General features: G+C 43.6%; 1 protein-coding gene across 1 annotated transcript in view; it reads right to left on the bottom strand.

The window, feature by feature from the left end:
- The window catches only part of ehd2b (EH-domain containing 2b), a 34,321-nt gene extending 19,414 nt beyond the window's left edge, over positions 1 to 14,907 (bottom strand). Inside the window, exon 1 of the mRNA XM_036961454.1 lies at positions 14,083 to 14,907. The gene's annotated coding sequence lies outside the window, so the exon portion shown is untranslated. The remainder of the gene's footprint in view (positions 1 to 14,082) is intronic.
- Positions 14,908 to 17,568: the final 2,661 nt, after the last annotated feature.

Here is a 17,568-nt window from a genome sequence, read left to right as displayed (position 1 = left end):
CAGGCACTTTTGGGGCGAGTGACGCTGAACTTACAATGGCCCCAAGTCCTTATATATTTTTTCTTGTGCTATTTGCCTCATGACTCCTGCATGCTTTGTTGACTATGCACTTTCTTGTTTACCCAATCGTGGGATTAACTATGCTTGTTTCCACACTCGGGACTCTCTATTGGTCACACGTACTCTTTGCCCTCCCATCCTATTCTAACCACCTCTCGCCGGCTTTGTATTCATGTCACCTGATGAAATTGCTGTACAATATGATCTTGTTGCCGTCTGATGCACATTCAAATGTTATAAATCAACACTGCAGAGCTCTCCCTGTCCTCTGCCGTGCCTTGATTCTATTACTGTTGATGATATCTGGAAATGTGCATGTACTCCCTGGCCCATCTACTGTTGCTAGCCCCAACTCTCACTTGTGCTCTGATATCTGCTTCACTGATTTCTGCTCTCGTAAAAGCCTGGGTTTTCTGCACGTTAACACTAGAAGCGTATTACCTAAACTGGATCAATTGAAAGTGTGGGTTCACAGCTCCAATCCAAATGTGTTGGTCATTACTGAGACGTGGTTAAGGAAGAGTGTTTTGAATACTGATGTTAACCTTTCTGGTTACAACCTTTTTGGAGAAGACTGATCTTCCAAAGGTTGGTGGAGTGGCAATCTTTACCAAGGATCACCTCCGGTGCTCGGTTGTCTCCACCAAGTCTGTCCCCAAACAATTTGATTTGCTGGTTTTAAGCACTAAACTTTCAAATAGCTCTTTGTTGACTGTTGCTGGGTGTTATCGTCCTCCATCAGCACCGGCCTGTACCCTACCTGCCCTAAGCTCTCTCCTGGCCCCTTACACAAAGTCTGAATTTGTCTTGCCAGGTGACCTAAACTGGGACATGCTTAAACCACCTGACCAAGTCCTAAAGTAATGGGACTCCCTAAATCTTTCTCAGATAATTACCAATCCCACAAGGTATGACTCCAAAAACCCAAACATCCTCGATGTTATCCTCACAAATAAAAATCTGGTGTTTTCTGTAATGACCTTAGTAATCACAGTTTTACAGCTGTGCTTGTAATGGCTGCTCAGTGAAATGACCTGTCCTGATTTGTCATAGACACTTGCTAAAAGAAAATGAATTAGCATGACCTGGCTTCTGTAAAATGGTATAGAATCAGCGTGATCCCCTCCGTCGAAGACACTTGGCCCTTATTTTTTTGATATTTTCAGTGGTTTTACTAACAAACACGCCCCATAAAGAAAATTAGAATTAAAAACAGGTTCAGTCCCTGGTTCGACCGTGATCTGGCAGAGTTACTCCACCTCAAGAATTGCATTTGGTGAAAGGCTTGGCACACACATACTCAGGATGACTGGCTCTCATTCAGGCAAATGAGAAATACGTGCACTCAGGCTATCCGGAAGGCCAAAGTTAGTTACTTTTAGGAGCAGTTGTCTCTCTGTGGGTCTAACCCCAAGAAGTTCTGGAAAACGGTTAAAGACCTGGAGAATAAACCCTCCTCCTCATAGCTGCCCATGTCCCTTAATGTTGATGATGCGGTTGTTACTGAAAAGAAGCACATGGCTGAGCTCTTTAATCACCACTTCATTAAGTCATGCCTCCTTGCCTGTCCAACATTTCCTCATCTCCCACCCCTTCTAATGTGACTATCCCCGATGCTCCTCCCTCTTTTCCCCTTCTAATGTGACAATCCCCGATGCTCCTCCCTCTTTTCCCCTTCTAATGTGACAATCCCCGATGCTCTTCCCTCTTTTCCCCGTCTAATGTGACTATCCCCGATGCTCCTCCCTCTTTTCCCCTTCTAATGTGACAATCCCCGATGCTCCTCCCTCTTTTCCCCTTCTAATGTGACAATCCCCGATGCTCCTCCCTCTTTTCCCCCTGCCCTGCTACAAAGTTTCTCCCTGCAGGCAGTCACTGATTCCAAGGTGCTGAAGGAGCTCCTTATTAAACTTGACCCCCAAAAACACATCTGGGTCAGATGGTTTAGACTGTTTCGTCTTTAAGGTTGCTGCTCCTGTCATCGCCAAGTCTTTCTCTGACCTTTTTAACCTGTCTCTCCTCTCTGCGGAGGTTCCCATTGCTTGGAAGGCAGCCACGGTTCATCCTGTATATAAAGGGGAAGATCAAGCTGATCCTAACTGTTATAGGCCTATTTCTATGTTACCCTGTTTATCAAAAGTGTTGGAAAAACTTCAATAATCAACTAACTTCAATAATCAACTGACAGGCTTGCTTGATGTCTGTAGTATTCTCTCTGGTATGCAATCTGGTTTCTGCTCAGGTTATGGATGTGTCACTGCAACCTGAAAGGTCCTCAATGATGCCACCATTGCCCTTGATTCTAAGCAATGTTGTGCTTCTATTTTTACTGACTTGGCAAAAGCTTTTGATACAGTAGACCATTCCATTCTTGTTGGCTGGCCAAGGAGTATTGGTGTCTCTGAGGGGTCTTTGGCCTGGTTTGCTAACTACCTCTCTCAAAGACTGCAGTGTATAAAGTCAGAACATCTGCTGTCTCAGCCACTGCCTGTCACCAAGGGAGTACCCTAAGGCTCGATCCTAGGCCCCACGCTCTTCTTAATTTCCATCAACAACATAGCTCAGGCAGGAGGAAGCTCTCTCATCCATTTACATGCAAATGATACAGTCTTATACTCAGCTGGCCCTTCCCTGGAATTTGTGTTAAATGCTCTACAACAAAGCTTTCTTAGTGTCCAACAAGCTTTCTCTGCCCTTAACGTTGTTCTGATCACCTCCACAACATGTGGTTTGGTAAGAAGAATGCCCCTCTCCCCACCGGTGTGATTACTACCTCTGAGGGTTTAGAGCTTGAGGTAGTCACCTCATACAAGTACTTGGGAGTATGGCTAGACGGTACACTGTCCTTCTCTCAGCACATATCCAAGCTGCAGGCTAAAGTTAAATCTAGACTTGGTTAAATCTAGACTTTATAGTTTCCTCTATCGTAATCACTCCTGTTTCACCCCAGCTGCAAAACTACCCCTGATTCAGATGACCATCCTACCCATGCTAGATTATAGAGACATAATTTATAGATTGGCAGGTCAGGGTGCTCTCTCGCGGCTAGATGTTCTTTACCATTTGGCCATCAGATTTACCACCAATGCTCCTTATAGGACACATCACTGCACTCTATACTCCTCTGTAAACTGGTCATTTATGTTTACCCGTCGCAAGACCCACTGGTTGATGCTTATTTATAAAACCCTCTTAGGCCTCACTCCTCCCTATCTGAGATATCTACTGCAGCCCTCATCCTCCACATACAGCACCCGTTCTGCCAGTCCCATTCTGTCAAAGGTCCCCAAAGCACACACATCTCTGGGTCGCTCCTCTTTTCAGTTCGCTGCAGCTAGCGACTGGAACGAGCTGCAACAATCACTCAAACTGGACAGTTTTATCTCAATCTCTCCATTCAAAGACTCAATCATGGACACTCTTACTCACAGTTGCAGCTGCTTTGTGTGATGTATTGTCGTCTCTACCTTCTTGCCCTTTGTGCTGTTGTCTGTGACCAATAATGTTTGTACCAAATTGTGCTTCTACCATGTTGTGCTGCTTCCATGTTGTTGTCATGCTGTGTTGCGACCATGCTGTGTTGCGACCATGCTGTGTTGCGACCATGCTGTGCTGCGACCATGCTGTGTTGCGACCATGCTGTGTTGCGACCATGCAGTGTTGCGACCATGCAGTGTTGCGACCATGCTGTGCTGCGACCATGCTGTGTTGCGACCATGCTGTGTTGCGACCATGCTGTGCTGCGACCATGCTGTGTTGCGACCATGCTGTGTTGCGACCATGCTGTGTTGCGACCATGCTGTGCTGCGACCATGCTGTGTTGCGACCATGCTGTTTTGCGACCATGCTGTGTTGCGACCATGCTGTGTTGCGACCATGCTGTGTTGCGACCATGCTGTGTTGCGACCATGCTGTGCTGCGACCATGCTGTGTTGCGACCATGCTGTGTTGCGACCATGCTGTGCTGCGACCATGTTGTGTTGCGACCATGTTGTGTTGCGACCATGCTGTGTTGCGACCATGCTGTGTTGCGACCATGCTGTGTTGCGACCATGCTGTGTTGCTACCATGCTGTGTTGCGACCATGCTGTGTTGCGACCATGCTGTGTTGCGACCATGCTGTGTTGCGACCATGCTGTGTTGCGACCATGCTGTGTTGCGACCATGCCTTATTGTCATGTGTTAATGCCATGCTATGTTGTCGTCTTAGGTCTCTCTTGTCGTGATGTGTGTTTTTTTTTATTTTTATCCCAGCCCCTGTAGGCCATCATGGTAAATAAGAATTTGTTCTTAACTGTTTTGCCTAGTTAAATAAAGGTTAAATAAAAAATTCAATTGTAAGAGCATGTCTGGAAAAACATGGTGTTCCCTTGCAGTGGAAACACTAACACACACACACACACACACACACACACACACACACACACACACACACACAGCCGTGTGTCCACTCACACCCAGCTCTACTACATTAGTAGCCTACCTCATTTCCTTACATTGAAATGAGTAAGACATCAGTTTTTCCGAGAGGATGTGTTTGTTCTCAAGGGAACGTTAAATGAGTGAATGATTATCAATTGTTCGCACAATGGAACGCTGTTGGAGAACGTTGGAGCGACCACACACACACACACACACACACACACACACACACACACACAGATCCTCTCTACATGCACAGACACAGTCTGCCTTGTTAATCACCAGTCTGCTCTGAGCAAGTTATTACAGGAGTCACCTACCAAATGGTGCTGTAGGCTCCTAGAGAAGCACTACATCTGATAGGTATGAATGGTTCTGTAGGCTCATAGAGAAGCACTACATCTGATAGGTATGAATGGTGCTGTAGGCTCCTAGAGAAGCACTACCACTACATCTGATAGGTATGAATGGTTCTGTAGGCTCCTAGAGAAGCACTACATCTGATAGGTATGAATGGTTCTGTAGGCTCATAGAGAAGCACTACATCTGATAGGTATGAATGGTGCTGTAGGCTCCTAGAGAAGGACTACATCTGATAGATATGAATGGTGCTGTAGGCTCCTAGAGAAGCACCACATCTGATAGGTTTGAATGGTTCTGTAGGCTCCTAGAGAAGCACCACATCTGATAGGTATGAATGGTGCTGTAATGTAACTGTATGTGGTCAGATCAGATATCACCTCCTGTCCATCTCTCTCTTTCATTCTCTCCCCCTCTGCTGGTAAGAGCTACAGTGAGAGAATAAAGATCCGATCCGTCACACATCGATAGATGTGAACTCATCTGTGGACGAGAGACAGAACTTCCTGGCCAAAATGTTTCCCTGCAATAGCGATGGTGTAAACTTAGCAGTAGAAAGCCTGAAAAGTATATTTAACATAGCACTTTTTAAATTTATTTAATTTAATTTTAAATAAGAAAATTAGTAGCAATGAGAAATGGTTTGATGAAGAGCGATAAAATATAAGAAAAACATTGAGAAATATATCCAACCAAAAACACAGACCCAGAAAACCAGAACGCAGGCCTTTACTATGGGGAATCAGTGCAGAAAAACACACTGCGACAAATGGAAGGAAAACAGCTCAATAACCACGTTTCCATTCACAGAGTTTATGTGAGTAAAGTCATACCCATTAAAATAAATAAATCACGACAGCTGTGATGGAGACAGGAAGTTTCGGGTACAATTTTATACATGCCATACAGATAATTTTTTCGTTCGACATGGTAAGGATCTTATTGAGTCTGAAATGGCTGTGGAAATACCTTTATGCACAGATATTGATATAAAAACCATCATATTGAAGTAAACTTGAAATCACGCGATAATATGCTGTGTGGTCCTCCCACTACCACTCCGGAAACCAGTTAGTTTATTAGGCTACAGATGATTTATAATTTATCGTGAACTTCACAGGGTGGTGAAAGGTGATGAGCTGGATGCTCCTTTTATAAATATCTAGGGTCTTATTCTGGTGACACGATGATCGATGCTTGGCTGCTGTTTGACTAATACAAATATTCTCTCTTTTACCCATAATAATGTCATTATCATGTAGACTAAGACAACCTGTACTGTATCTGTTGGAAAGAGCGCACGGGCCAAGACCAGAGGAGGCACATTTCATATTTAGCGCAACAGTTTGTGTGTCTAAACTACCGGCAAGGTTTCAAAATGAGATGGAAACACATCGAATTTTCGATTTTTATTCGGTAAATGAAAACTTAAACGGAAAAGTAAAATTTTGTGCACTTCTTCCATCACGCAACAAGTCCGTTTGGTGGGAACAGCCGGAAACACCAGCGGTGGGGAAATGCACATAGTCTTTATCCAGATTTTAGAATATTTGCATGGAAATCTGTTGCCGTGGAAACCTAGCTAGAGCGATGGAAGATTCCAGAATATCAAGTCACTTCTGTGAAACACTAAATAAACAACACAAAGCGTTATCTAATACAAAATGGAGATGTGTGTATGGGATAAACCACTTCTCCAACCTTTTCGGCCCTATAACGAAGAACCTAGAGCTAAAATATATTATACATGATCATTTACTAAACTTAGAATCAACTATTAAAGACTACCAGAACGCAATGGATTCTCCAATTCCGTTGAATGAACTGTGGAGTCTGTGTCAACAACAACCTCAGGGATAGCCTCTGCAGTATCATCAACAGCAGACTCCAACATTTCTTCTGTGAAAACAAAATGTCAAATTGGCTTCTTACCAGAATACCGTATCACAGACCATGTATTCACCTGGCAAACCTTAATTTAAAAAACAACAATCCTAAACAAACCAAAGTATTCTCATGCTTTGTTGATTTAAAAAAAGCTATTGACTCAATTAGGCATGAGGGTCTGCTGTATAAACTGATGGGGGGGGGGGGGGGGGGGGGGATCAATGTCCACAAACAACAAGTGTTAAAATTGGCAATAAACACAGATGTATTCCCTCAGGGCTGGGGGATGTGTCAGGGATGCAGTTTAAGCCCCACCCTCTTCAACATATATGTCAACTAATTGACGCGGGCACTAGAACAATCTGCAGCACCCGGCCTCACCCTACTAGAATCTGAATGAAGTCAAATGTCTACTGTTTGCTGATGATCTGGTGTTTCTGTCCCCAACTAAGGAGGGCCTACAGCAGCACCTAGATCTTCTGTATAGATTCCATCAGACCTGGGCTCTGACAGTAAGGTCCAGATACCAGGACCACAAACATACATTCCATCTAGACACTGTTGCCCTAGAGCAACACAAATAATTACACCTACCTCGGCCTAAACATCAACACCACAGGTAACTTCCACAAGGCTGTGAACAATCTGAGAGTCAAGAGGAGCCTTCTACGCCATCAAAAGGAACATCAAATTAGAAATCCCAGTTAGGATCTGGCTGATACACTATATATACAAAAGTATGTGGACACGCTTTCAAATTAGTGGATTCGGCTATTTCAGCCACACCCGTTGATAACAGGTGTATAAAATCAAGCACACAGCCATGCAATCTCCATAGAGAAAACATTGGCAGTAGAATGGCCTTGCTGAAGAGATCAGTGACTTTCAACTTGGCACCGTCATAGGATTTCCAACAAGTCAGTACTTCAAATTTCTGGCCTGCTAGAGCTGCCCCGGTCAGCGGTAAGTGCTGTTATTGTGAAGTAGAAACGTCTGTCGTAAAAATCGTCTGGCCTCGGTTGCAACACTCACCACCGAGTTCCAAACTGCTTCTGGAAGCAACGTCAGCACAAGAACTGCTCATCATGAGCTTCATGAAATGAGTTTCCATGGCCAAGTCATGACGCAATGCTTAGCATCGGCTGGAGTGGTGTAAATATCACCACCATTGGACTCTGGATCAGTGGAAATGCATTCTCTGGAGTGATGAATCACGCTTCACCATCTGGCAGCCTGATGGACAAATCTGGGTTTGGAGGATGCCAGGAGAAGACTACCTGCCCTGATACATAGTGACAAATATAAAGTTTGGTGGAGGAGGAATAATGTTCTGGGCCTGTTTTTTATGGTTCGGGCTCCTTAGTACCAGTGAAGGGAAATCTAAATGCTCCAGCATACAATTACATTCTAGACTATTCTGTGCTTCCAACTCTGTGGCAACAGTTTGGGGAAGGCCCTTTCCTGTTTCAGCACGACAATGCCCCACGTGCACAAAGCGAGGTCCATACAGACATGTTTTGTTGAGATCGTTGTGGAAGAACTTGACTGGCCTGCACAGAGACTTGACCTCAACCCCATTAAACACCGTTGGGATGAATTGAAACATCTAGTGGAAAGTCATCCCAGAAGAGTGGAGGCTGTTATAGCAGCAAGGGGGGGAAACAACTCCATATTAATGCCCATGATTTTGGAATGAGAGGAATGAGATGATTAACGAGCATCTAGTGTCTATGTCCACATACTTTTGGTCATGTAGTGTACACACACACACAAACATATACAGTTGAAGTCAGAAGTTTACATACACCTTAACCAAATACATTTAAACTCAGTTTTTCACAATTCCTGACATTTAAAAAATTAAAAATTCCTTGTCGTAGGTCAGTTAGGATCACCACTTTATTTTAAGAATGTGAAATGTCAGAATAATATTAGAGAGAATTATTTATTTCAGCTTTTATTTCTTTCATCACATTCCCAGTGGGTCAGACGTTTACATACACTCAATTAGTATTTGGTAGCATTGCTTTTAAATTGTTTAACTTGGGTCAAACGTTTCGGGTAGTCTTCCACAAGCTTCCCACAATAAGTTGGGTGAATTTTGGCCCATTCCTCCTGACAGATCTGGTGTAACTGAGTCAGGTTTGTAGGCCTCCTTGCTCCCACACGCTTTTTCAGTTCTGCCCACAAATTATCTATAGGTCTGAGGTCAGGGCTTTGTGATGGCCACTCCAATACCTCGACTTTGTTGTCCTTAAGCCATTTTGCCACAACTTTGGAAGTATGCTTGGGGTCATTGTCCATTTGGAAGACCCATTTGCGACCAAGCTTTAACTTTCTGACTGATGTCTTGAGATGTTGCTTCAATATATCCACATAATTTTCATGCCTCATGATGCCATCTATTTTGTGAAGTGCAACAGTCCCTCCTGCAGCAAAGCTCCTCCACAACATGATGCTGCCACCCCCGTGCTTCACGGTTGGGATGGTGTTCTTCAGCTTGCAAGCCTCCCCCTTTTTCCTCCAAACATAATGATGGTCATTATGGCCAAATAGTTCTATTTTTGTTTCATCCAACTAAAGGACATTTCTCCAAAAAGTACAATCTTTGTCCCCATGTGCAGTTGCAAATCGTAGTCTAGCTTTTTTAAGGAGGTTTTGGAGCAGTGGCTTCTTCGTTGCTGAGCGGCCTTTCAGGTTATGTCGATATAGGACTGGTTTTACTGTGGATATGGATACTTTTGTACCCGTTTCCTCCAGCATCTTCACAAGGTCCTTTGCTGTTGTTCTGGGATTGATTTGCACTTTTCCCACCAAAGTACGTTAATCTCTAAGAGACAGAACGAGTCTCCTTGAGTGGTATGATGGCCATGGTGTTTATACTTGCGTACTATTGTTTGTACAGATGAACGTGGTACCTTCAGGCGTTTGGGAATTGCTCCCAAGCATGATCCAGACTTGTGGAGGTCTACAATTATTTTTTTCTGAGGTCTTGGCTGATTTATTTTGATTTTCCCATGATGTCAAGCAAAGTGGCACTGAGTTTGAAGGTAGGCCTTGAAATACATCCACAGATAAACCTCCAATTGATTTAAATTATGTAAATTAGCCTATCAGAAGCTTCTAAAGCCATGACATAATTTTCTGGAATTTTCCAAGCTGTTTAAATACACAGTCAACTTAGTGTATGTAAACTTCTGACCCACTGGAATTGTGATACATTGAGCTAAGTGAAATAATCTGTCTGTCAACAATTGTTGGAAAAATTACTTGTGTCATGCACCACCGACTTGCCAAAACTATAGTTTGTTAACAATAAATTTGTGGAGTGGTTGAAAAACGAGTTTCAATGACTCCAACCTAAGTGTATGTAAACTTCCAACTTCAACTGTATATATACACACACAACACAACAGTTTGGGGTCACTTAGAAATGTCCTTGTTTTTGACAGAAAAGCAAAAAATTTTTGTCCATTAAAATAACATCAAATTGATCATAAATACAGTGTAGACATTGTTGATGTTGTAAATGACCCATTGTAGCTGGAAACGGCTGATTTTGTTATGGAATATCTACATAGGCGTACAGAGGCCCATTATCAGCAACCGTCACTCCTGTGTTCCAATGACACGTTGTGTTAGCTAATCCAAGTTTATCATTTTAAAAGGCTCATTGATCATTAGAAACCCCTTTTGCAATTATGTTATCACAGCTGAAAACTGTTGTGCTCATTAAAGAAACAATAACACTGGCCTTTAGACTAGTTGAGTATCTGGAGAATCAGCATTTGTGGGTTTGATTACAGGCTCAAAATGTCTAGTAACAAAGAACTTTCTTCTGAAACTCGTCAGTCTATTCATGTTCTGAGAAATGAAGGCTATTCAATGCAAAGAAATTGCAGAGAAACTGAAGATCTCGTACAACGCTGTGTACTACTCTGTTCACAGAACAGCGCAAACTGGCTCTAACCAGAATAGAAAGAGGAGTGGGAGGCCCCGGTGCACAACTGAGCAAGAGGACAAGTACATTAGACTGAGTGTCTAGTTTGAGAAACAGTCGCTCCGACAGCATTAATCTGCATCTTTGGAGCTCCACCCACCCCAAGGTATTCGATTTGTTTGACGTGTTGCGAGGCGTCAATTTTACACCGGGTTTCCGACCCCTTTTTAAATGATTTCTGCCATGGAATTTCCCAGGGAAGCCATGCCGCGACGAGGTCACATTGTGGCAGAATACCTGACCACTGTGACTAACCCAAAACTAAGAAAAGCCTCGGCTATGGACAGACTCAGTGAGCATCAAATCAAAGTTTATTTGTCACGTGCGCTGAATACAACAGGTGTAGTAGACCTTACACTGAAATGCTTACTTACAGGCTCTAATCAATAGTGCAAAAAAGGTAAGTAAAGAAATAAAACAACAGTAAAAAGACAGGCTATATACAGTAGAGAGGCTATATACAGTAGAGAGGCTATATACAGTAGAGAGGCTATATACAGTAGAGGCTATATACAGTAGAGAGGCTATATACAGTAGAGAGGCTATATACAGTAGAGAGGCTATATACAGTAGAGAGGCTACATACAGTAGAGGGGCTATATACAGTAGAGAGGCTATATACAGTAGAGGCTATATACAGTAGAGAGGCTCTATACAGTAGAGAGGTTATATACAGTAGAGAGGCTATATACAATAGAGGGGCTATATACAGTAGAGAGGCTATATACAGTAGAGAGGCTATATACAGTAGAGGCTATATACAGTAGAGAGGCTATATACAGTAGAGAGGCTATATACAGTAGAGAGACTATAAAAGAGCAGCAGTGTAAAAGAGGGGTTGGTGGGTGGTGGGACACAATGCAGATAGCCCGGTTAGCCAATGTGCAGGGGCACTGGTTGGTCGGGCCAATTGAGGTAGTATGTACATGAATGTATAGTTACAGAGCATAGCCTTGCTGTTGAGAAAGGCCGCCATAGGCAGACATGGCTCTCAAGAGAAGACAGGCTATGTGCACACACTGCCCACAAAACGAGGTGGAAACTGAGCTGCACTTCCTAACCTCCTGCTAAATGTAGGGCCATATTAGAGAGACATATTTCACCTCAGATTACACAGATCCACAAAGAAATCAAACAACATTTTCACAAACTAGATGTATTTTACTGCTAATAATATATGTTAAATGTTATTCTCTTGAAACTTGTTGTGTGTAATGTTTACTGTTAATGTCCGATTCTTTTATGTCTTTAATTCACTTTGTGGGTTTTATTGGTTGTTTTAGTTTTTCACTACAGCGGAGGGGAAAGAGAGAGGGAGATTATTTTCATGTCAGGAGACTAAATGGGGCAGAGGGGTAGAATCAAAATGGTGACAGAGGAGAGAGGAGTTGGTATCATCACAGTATAATCCAAACAGCAGTATTAGACATAGGATATGGAGAAAATGGTTCCTATGGGTTAACTACTATCTAGCTCAGGGTTTTGGGTTAGGCTCCTTTATGAAAGCATAGCACACTGTTGAAGATCATGGAAAATGCCTTGTGGGTTTGTACACATTGCAACACAGTCAGTCAGTCCTTGGACTGGAAACAAACAAGTTACCATTCTATCTAGATCACTGGCAGAGCCAAATATAATCTATAGTGAACATTCTAGAGTACTGGCAGAGTCAAACAGAATCTATAGTGAACATTCTAGAGTACTGGCAGAGCCAAACAGAATCTATAGTGAACATTCTAGAGTACTGGCAGAGCCAAACATAATCTATAGTGAACATTCCAGAGTACTGGCAGAGCCAAACAGAATCTATAGTGAACATTCTAGAGTACTGGCAGAGCCAAACAGAATCTATAGTGAACATTCTAGAGTACTGGCAGAGCCAAACATAATCTATAGTGAACATTCCAGAGTACTGGCAGAGCCAAACAGAATCTATAGTGAACATTCTAGAGTACTGGCAGAGCCAAACAGAATCTATAGTGAACATTCCAGAGTACTGGCAGAGCCAAATATAATCTATAGTGAACATTCCAGAGTACTGGCAGAGCCAAACATAATCTATAGTGAACATTCTAGAGTACTGGCAGAGCCAAACAGAATCTATAGTGAACATTCCAGAGTACTGGCAGAGCCAAACAGAATCTATAGTGAACATTCTAGAGTACTGGCAGAGCCAAACAGAATCTATAGTGAACATTCTAGAGTACTGGCAGAGCCAAACATAATCTATAGTGAACATTCCAGAGTACTGGCAGAGCCAAACAGAATCTATAGTGAACATTCTAGAGTACTGGCAGAGCCAAACATAATCTATAGTTAACATTCCAGAGTACTGGCAGAGCCAAATATAATCTATAGTGAACATTCCAGAGTACTGGCAGAGCCAAACAGAATCTATAGTGAACATTCTAGAGTACTGGCAGAGCCAAACAGAATCTATAGTGAACATTCCAGAGTACTGGCAGAGCCAAATATAATTTATAGTGAACATTCTAGAGTACTGGCAGAGCCAAATATAATTTATAGTGAACATTCTAGAGTACTGGCAGAGCCAAACAGAATCTATAGTGAACATTCTAGAGTACTGGCAGAGCCAGACAGAATCTATAGTGAACATTCCAGAGTATTGGCAGAGCCAAATATAATTTATAGTGAACATTCTAGAGTACTGGCAGAGCCAAATATAATTTATAGTGAACATTCTAGAGTACTGGCAGAGCCAAACATAATCTATAGTGAACATTCTAGAGTACTGGCAGAGCCAAACAGAATCTATAGTGAACAAACCAGAGTACTGTCAGATAGAATATTCTAGAGCAGTGGTCCACAAACTGGGGGGTGCATCTGGGGGAGGGGGGGGCAAAATGTGTAGAATTGCAGGAAATGCACTTTAAAACAGAAAGTTTTTCTCTCCACCCCTTATCAAAATGTGCAGAATTGCAGGAAATTAGCTTTAAACCTGTGAAATGTTCTCTGCCAAACAAATAGGGGTGTGAACAGTTTGTATCATTAATTAACAGAGGCCATAGAGATAGACGTGGCGTACGGGGGGGGGGGGGGGCTTAAGTCAGAGATGGCGCAGTGGGGAACTGTACAGAGACAGCGTTTGGTAGTTTTAACAGACAGGGCGATGTATCTTGGAGTTCACTATAACAGTGGGAACAGGGTGACTCTAGCTAAATGCATCAGAGCAGACCGTCACCAAGACTTTCCATTTCACTGATTCAAATACTAAACTTCCAACTTGTTCCATTCAGCGCATCACAATTACCATAAAAGTTCTTTATATACGGGAACTTGTTAACACAGTTTAGGAAACATGAGTTTTAAAAGTCAGAGAACAAAACCCTTACCTGGCGAAGATGGGAGCAACGTCTCCTCCCTTCAGGAGGTTGTAGAATGCTGCTGCATGTATGCTGTCAGTAAATACCAGCTACTCAGGAGGGTGCTCTCTCTCTCTACTGTCAGTAAATACCAGCTACTCAGGAGGGTGCTCTCTTTCTCTCTATTGTCAGTAAATACCAGCTACTCAGGAGGGTGCTCTCTCTCTCTACTGTCAGTAAATAGCAGCTACTCAGGAGGGTGCTCTCTCTCTCTACTGTCAGTAAATACCAGCTACTCAGGAGGGTGCTCTCTCTCTCTACTGTCAGTAAATACCAGCTACTCAGGAGGGTGCTCTCTTTCTCTCTACTGTCAGTAAATACCAGCTACTCAGGAGGGTGCTCTCTCTCTCTACTGTCAGTAAATACCAGCTACTCAGGAGGGTGCTCTCTTTCTCTCTACTGTCAGTAAATACCAGCTACTCAGGAGGGTGCTCTCTCTCTCTACTGTCAGTAAATACCAGCTACTCAGGAGGGTGCTCTCTCTCTCTACTGTCAGTAAATACCAGCTACTCAGGAGGGTGCTCTCTCTCTCTACTGTCAGTAAATACCAGCTACTCAGTGTGCTCCTGTGAGGTAAGGGCAACCAGAAGCCTGTCAGTCCGTGGGATGGTTTCTCTCCAGAGTTGAATATGTTTCAGATGAAGGGGTCCTCTCTCTGCTAGCTGGAGGAAGACAGGGACACACTGACTACACCCTTCTCTCTCTCTCTCTCCTCTCTCAATGCACCTCCTCTCCCAGCGATGCCAAGCAAAACTATGGGACTAACCCTGAATCTCTAGTGTTTAGAGCTGGGAAAAAGGTTGGGTGGGGTACTGGCAGGGAAGGTTGAGGAGGGTGGAGAGCACGGGGTGTACGTGCGATGGGGGAGTTGGATAAATCATTTGGGTGGAGTCCTTCTTTGATGGCAACCCCAATACAGAGATCTTCAACAGATCTCAAAGAGTCGATACAATGGAGATTACACATCCTGCCAATGGTTGCATTATTCAGTTATAGTTTTCCCCCAGTTCTTTTTTTATTTTTTATGTAATAAACATTCTCAGAGACCACCCCATGACTTAGTTTAAGTTCCCAGCATTTAGACATTTTCCACTGTCTACCTTCTCTCCTCCTCTTTCCATTGCCCCTCCTCCTTTCCAGCAACTCTCGAAACCCCGCAGGCAAACCACCCAGCGCAACGTTTCCACTACCACTGGCGCCTCCTGCTGGCTCTCAGCTACATTGCATCCTTCTGCCCCTTCAAATCGACACCTCTTCTGACATCGTTACTCATCCAATGGTATGTAGGCTGCCCTGAATGTCCCACAATAAGTAGAAATAAGTAAAAGGCCCAGAGTTTTTCCTGGTCAAATCACATTACATCTACAAATATAAGGCACTGTAATGGAAGCACGAGAAGCATCACAAAACCATCCTGTGGTGTTCTGCATTAGCATCGAATAGCCCCAGCGATATGCAACTTTTCAGGGAAGTTAGGAACCAATATACACAGGCAGTTAAGGCTAGCTTTTTCTAACAGAAATTGACATCCTGCAGCACAAACTACCAAAAAACATCTGGGACACTAAAGTCCATGGAGAATAAGAGCACCTCCTTCTGGGACACTAAAGTCCATGGAGAATAAGAGCACCTCCTTCTGGGACACTGTAAAGTCCATGGAGAATAAGAAGACCTCCTTCTGGGACACTGTAAAGTCCATGGAGAATAAGAGCACCTCCTTCTGGGACACTGTAAAGTCCATGGAGAATAAGAGCACCTCCTTCTGGGACACTAAAGTCCATGGAGAATAAGAGCACCTCCTTCTGGGACACTGTAAAGTCCATGGAGAATAAGAGCACCTCCTTCTGGGACACTAAAGTCCATGGAGAATAAGAACACCTCCTTCTGGGACACTAAAGTCCATGGAGAATAAGAACACCTCCTTCTGAGACACTAAAGTCCATGGCGAATAAGAACACCTCCTTCTGGGACACTGTAAAGTCCATGGAGAATAAGAGCACCTCCTTCTGGGACACTAAAGTCCATGGAGAATAAGAACACCTCCTTCTGGGACACTAAAGTCCATGGAGAATAAGAACACCTCCTTCTGGGACACTGTAAAGTCCATGGAGAATAAGAGCACCTCCTTCTGGGACACTAAAGTCCATGGAGAATAAGAGCACCTCCTTCTGGGACACAGTAAAGTCCATGGAGAATAAGAGCACCTCCTTCTGGGACACTAAAGTCCATGGAGAATAAGAGCACCTCCTTCTGGGACACTGTAAAGTCCATGGAGAATAAGAGCACCTCCTTCTGGGACACTAAAGTCCATGGAGAATAAGAGCACCTCCTTCTGGGACACTGTAAAGTCCATGGAGAATAAGAGCACCTCCTTCTGGGACACTAAAGTCCATGGAGAATAAGAGCACCTCCTTCTGGGACACTAAAGTCCATGGAGAATAAGAGCACCTCCTTCTGGGACACTAAAGTCCATGGAGAATAAGAGCACCTCCTTCTGGGACACTAAAGTCCATGGAGAATAAGAACACCTCCTTCTGGGACACTAAAGTCCATGGAGAATAAGAACACCTCCTTCTGGGACACTGTAAAGTCCATGGAGAATAAGAGCACCTCCTTCTGGGACACTAAAGTCCATGGAGAATAAGAGCACCTCCTTCTGGGACACTAAAGTCCATGGAGAATAAGAGCACCTCCTTCTGGGACACTAAAGTCCATGGAGAATAAGAGCACCTCCTTCTGGGACACTAAAGTCCATGGAGAATAAGAGCACCTCCTTCTGGGACACTAAAGTCCATGGAGAATAAGAACACCTCCTTCTGGGACACTAAAGTCCATGGAGAATAAGAACACCTCCTTCTGGGACACTGTAAAGTCCATGGAGAATAAGAGCACCTCCTTCTGGGACACTAAAGTCCATGGAGAATAAGAGCACCTCCTTCTGGGACACTAAAGTCCATGGAGAATAAGAGCACCTCCTTCTGGGACACTAAAGTCCATGGAGAATAAGAGCACCTCCTTCTGGGACACTGTAAAGTCCATGGAGAATAAGAGCACCTCCTTCTGGGACACTGTAAAGTCCATGGAGAATAAGAACACCTCCTTCTGGGACACTAAAGTCCATGGAGAATAAGAACACCTCCTTCTGGGACACTGTAAAGTCCATGGAGAATAAGAGCACCTCCTTCTGGGACACTGTAAAGTCCATGGAGAATAAGAACACCTCCTTCTGGGACACTAAAGTCCATGGAGAATAAGAACACCTCCTTCTGGGACACTAAAGTCCATGGAGAATAAGAACACCTCCTTCTGGGACACTAAAGTCCATGGAGAATAAGAACACCTCCTTCTGGGACACTGTAAAGTCAATGGAGAATAAGAACACCTCCTTCTGGGACACTAAAGTCCATGGAGAATAAGAACACCTCCTTCTGGGACACTAAAGTCCATGGAGAATAA

Source organism: Oncorhynchus mykiss, chromosome 24, assembly GCF_013265735.2.
Source record: "Oncorhynchus mykiss isolate Arlee chromosome 24, USDA_OmykA_1.1, whole genome shotgun sequence".
NCBI classification, from domain to species: Eukaryota; Metazoa; Chordata; class Actinopteri; order Salmoniformes; family Salmonidae; genus Oncorhynchus; species Oncorhynchus mykiss.
This window is presented reverse-complemented; position numbering and strand designations above follow the sequence as displayed.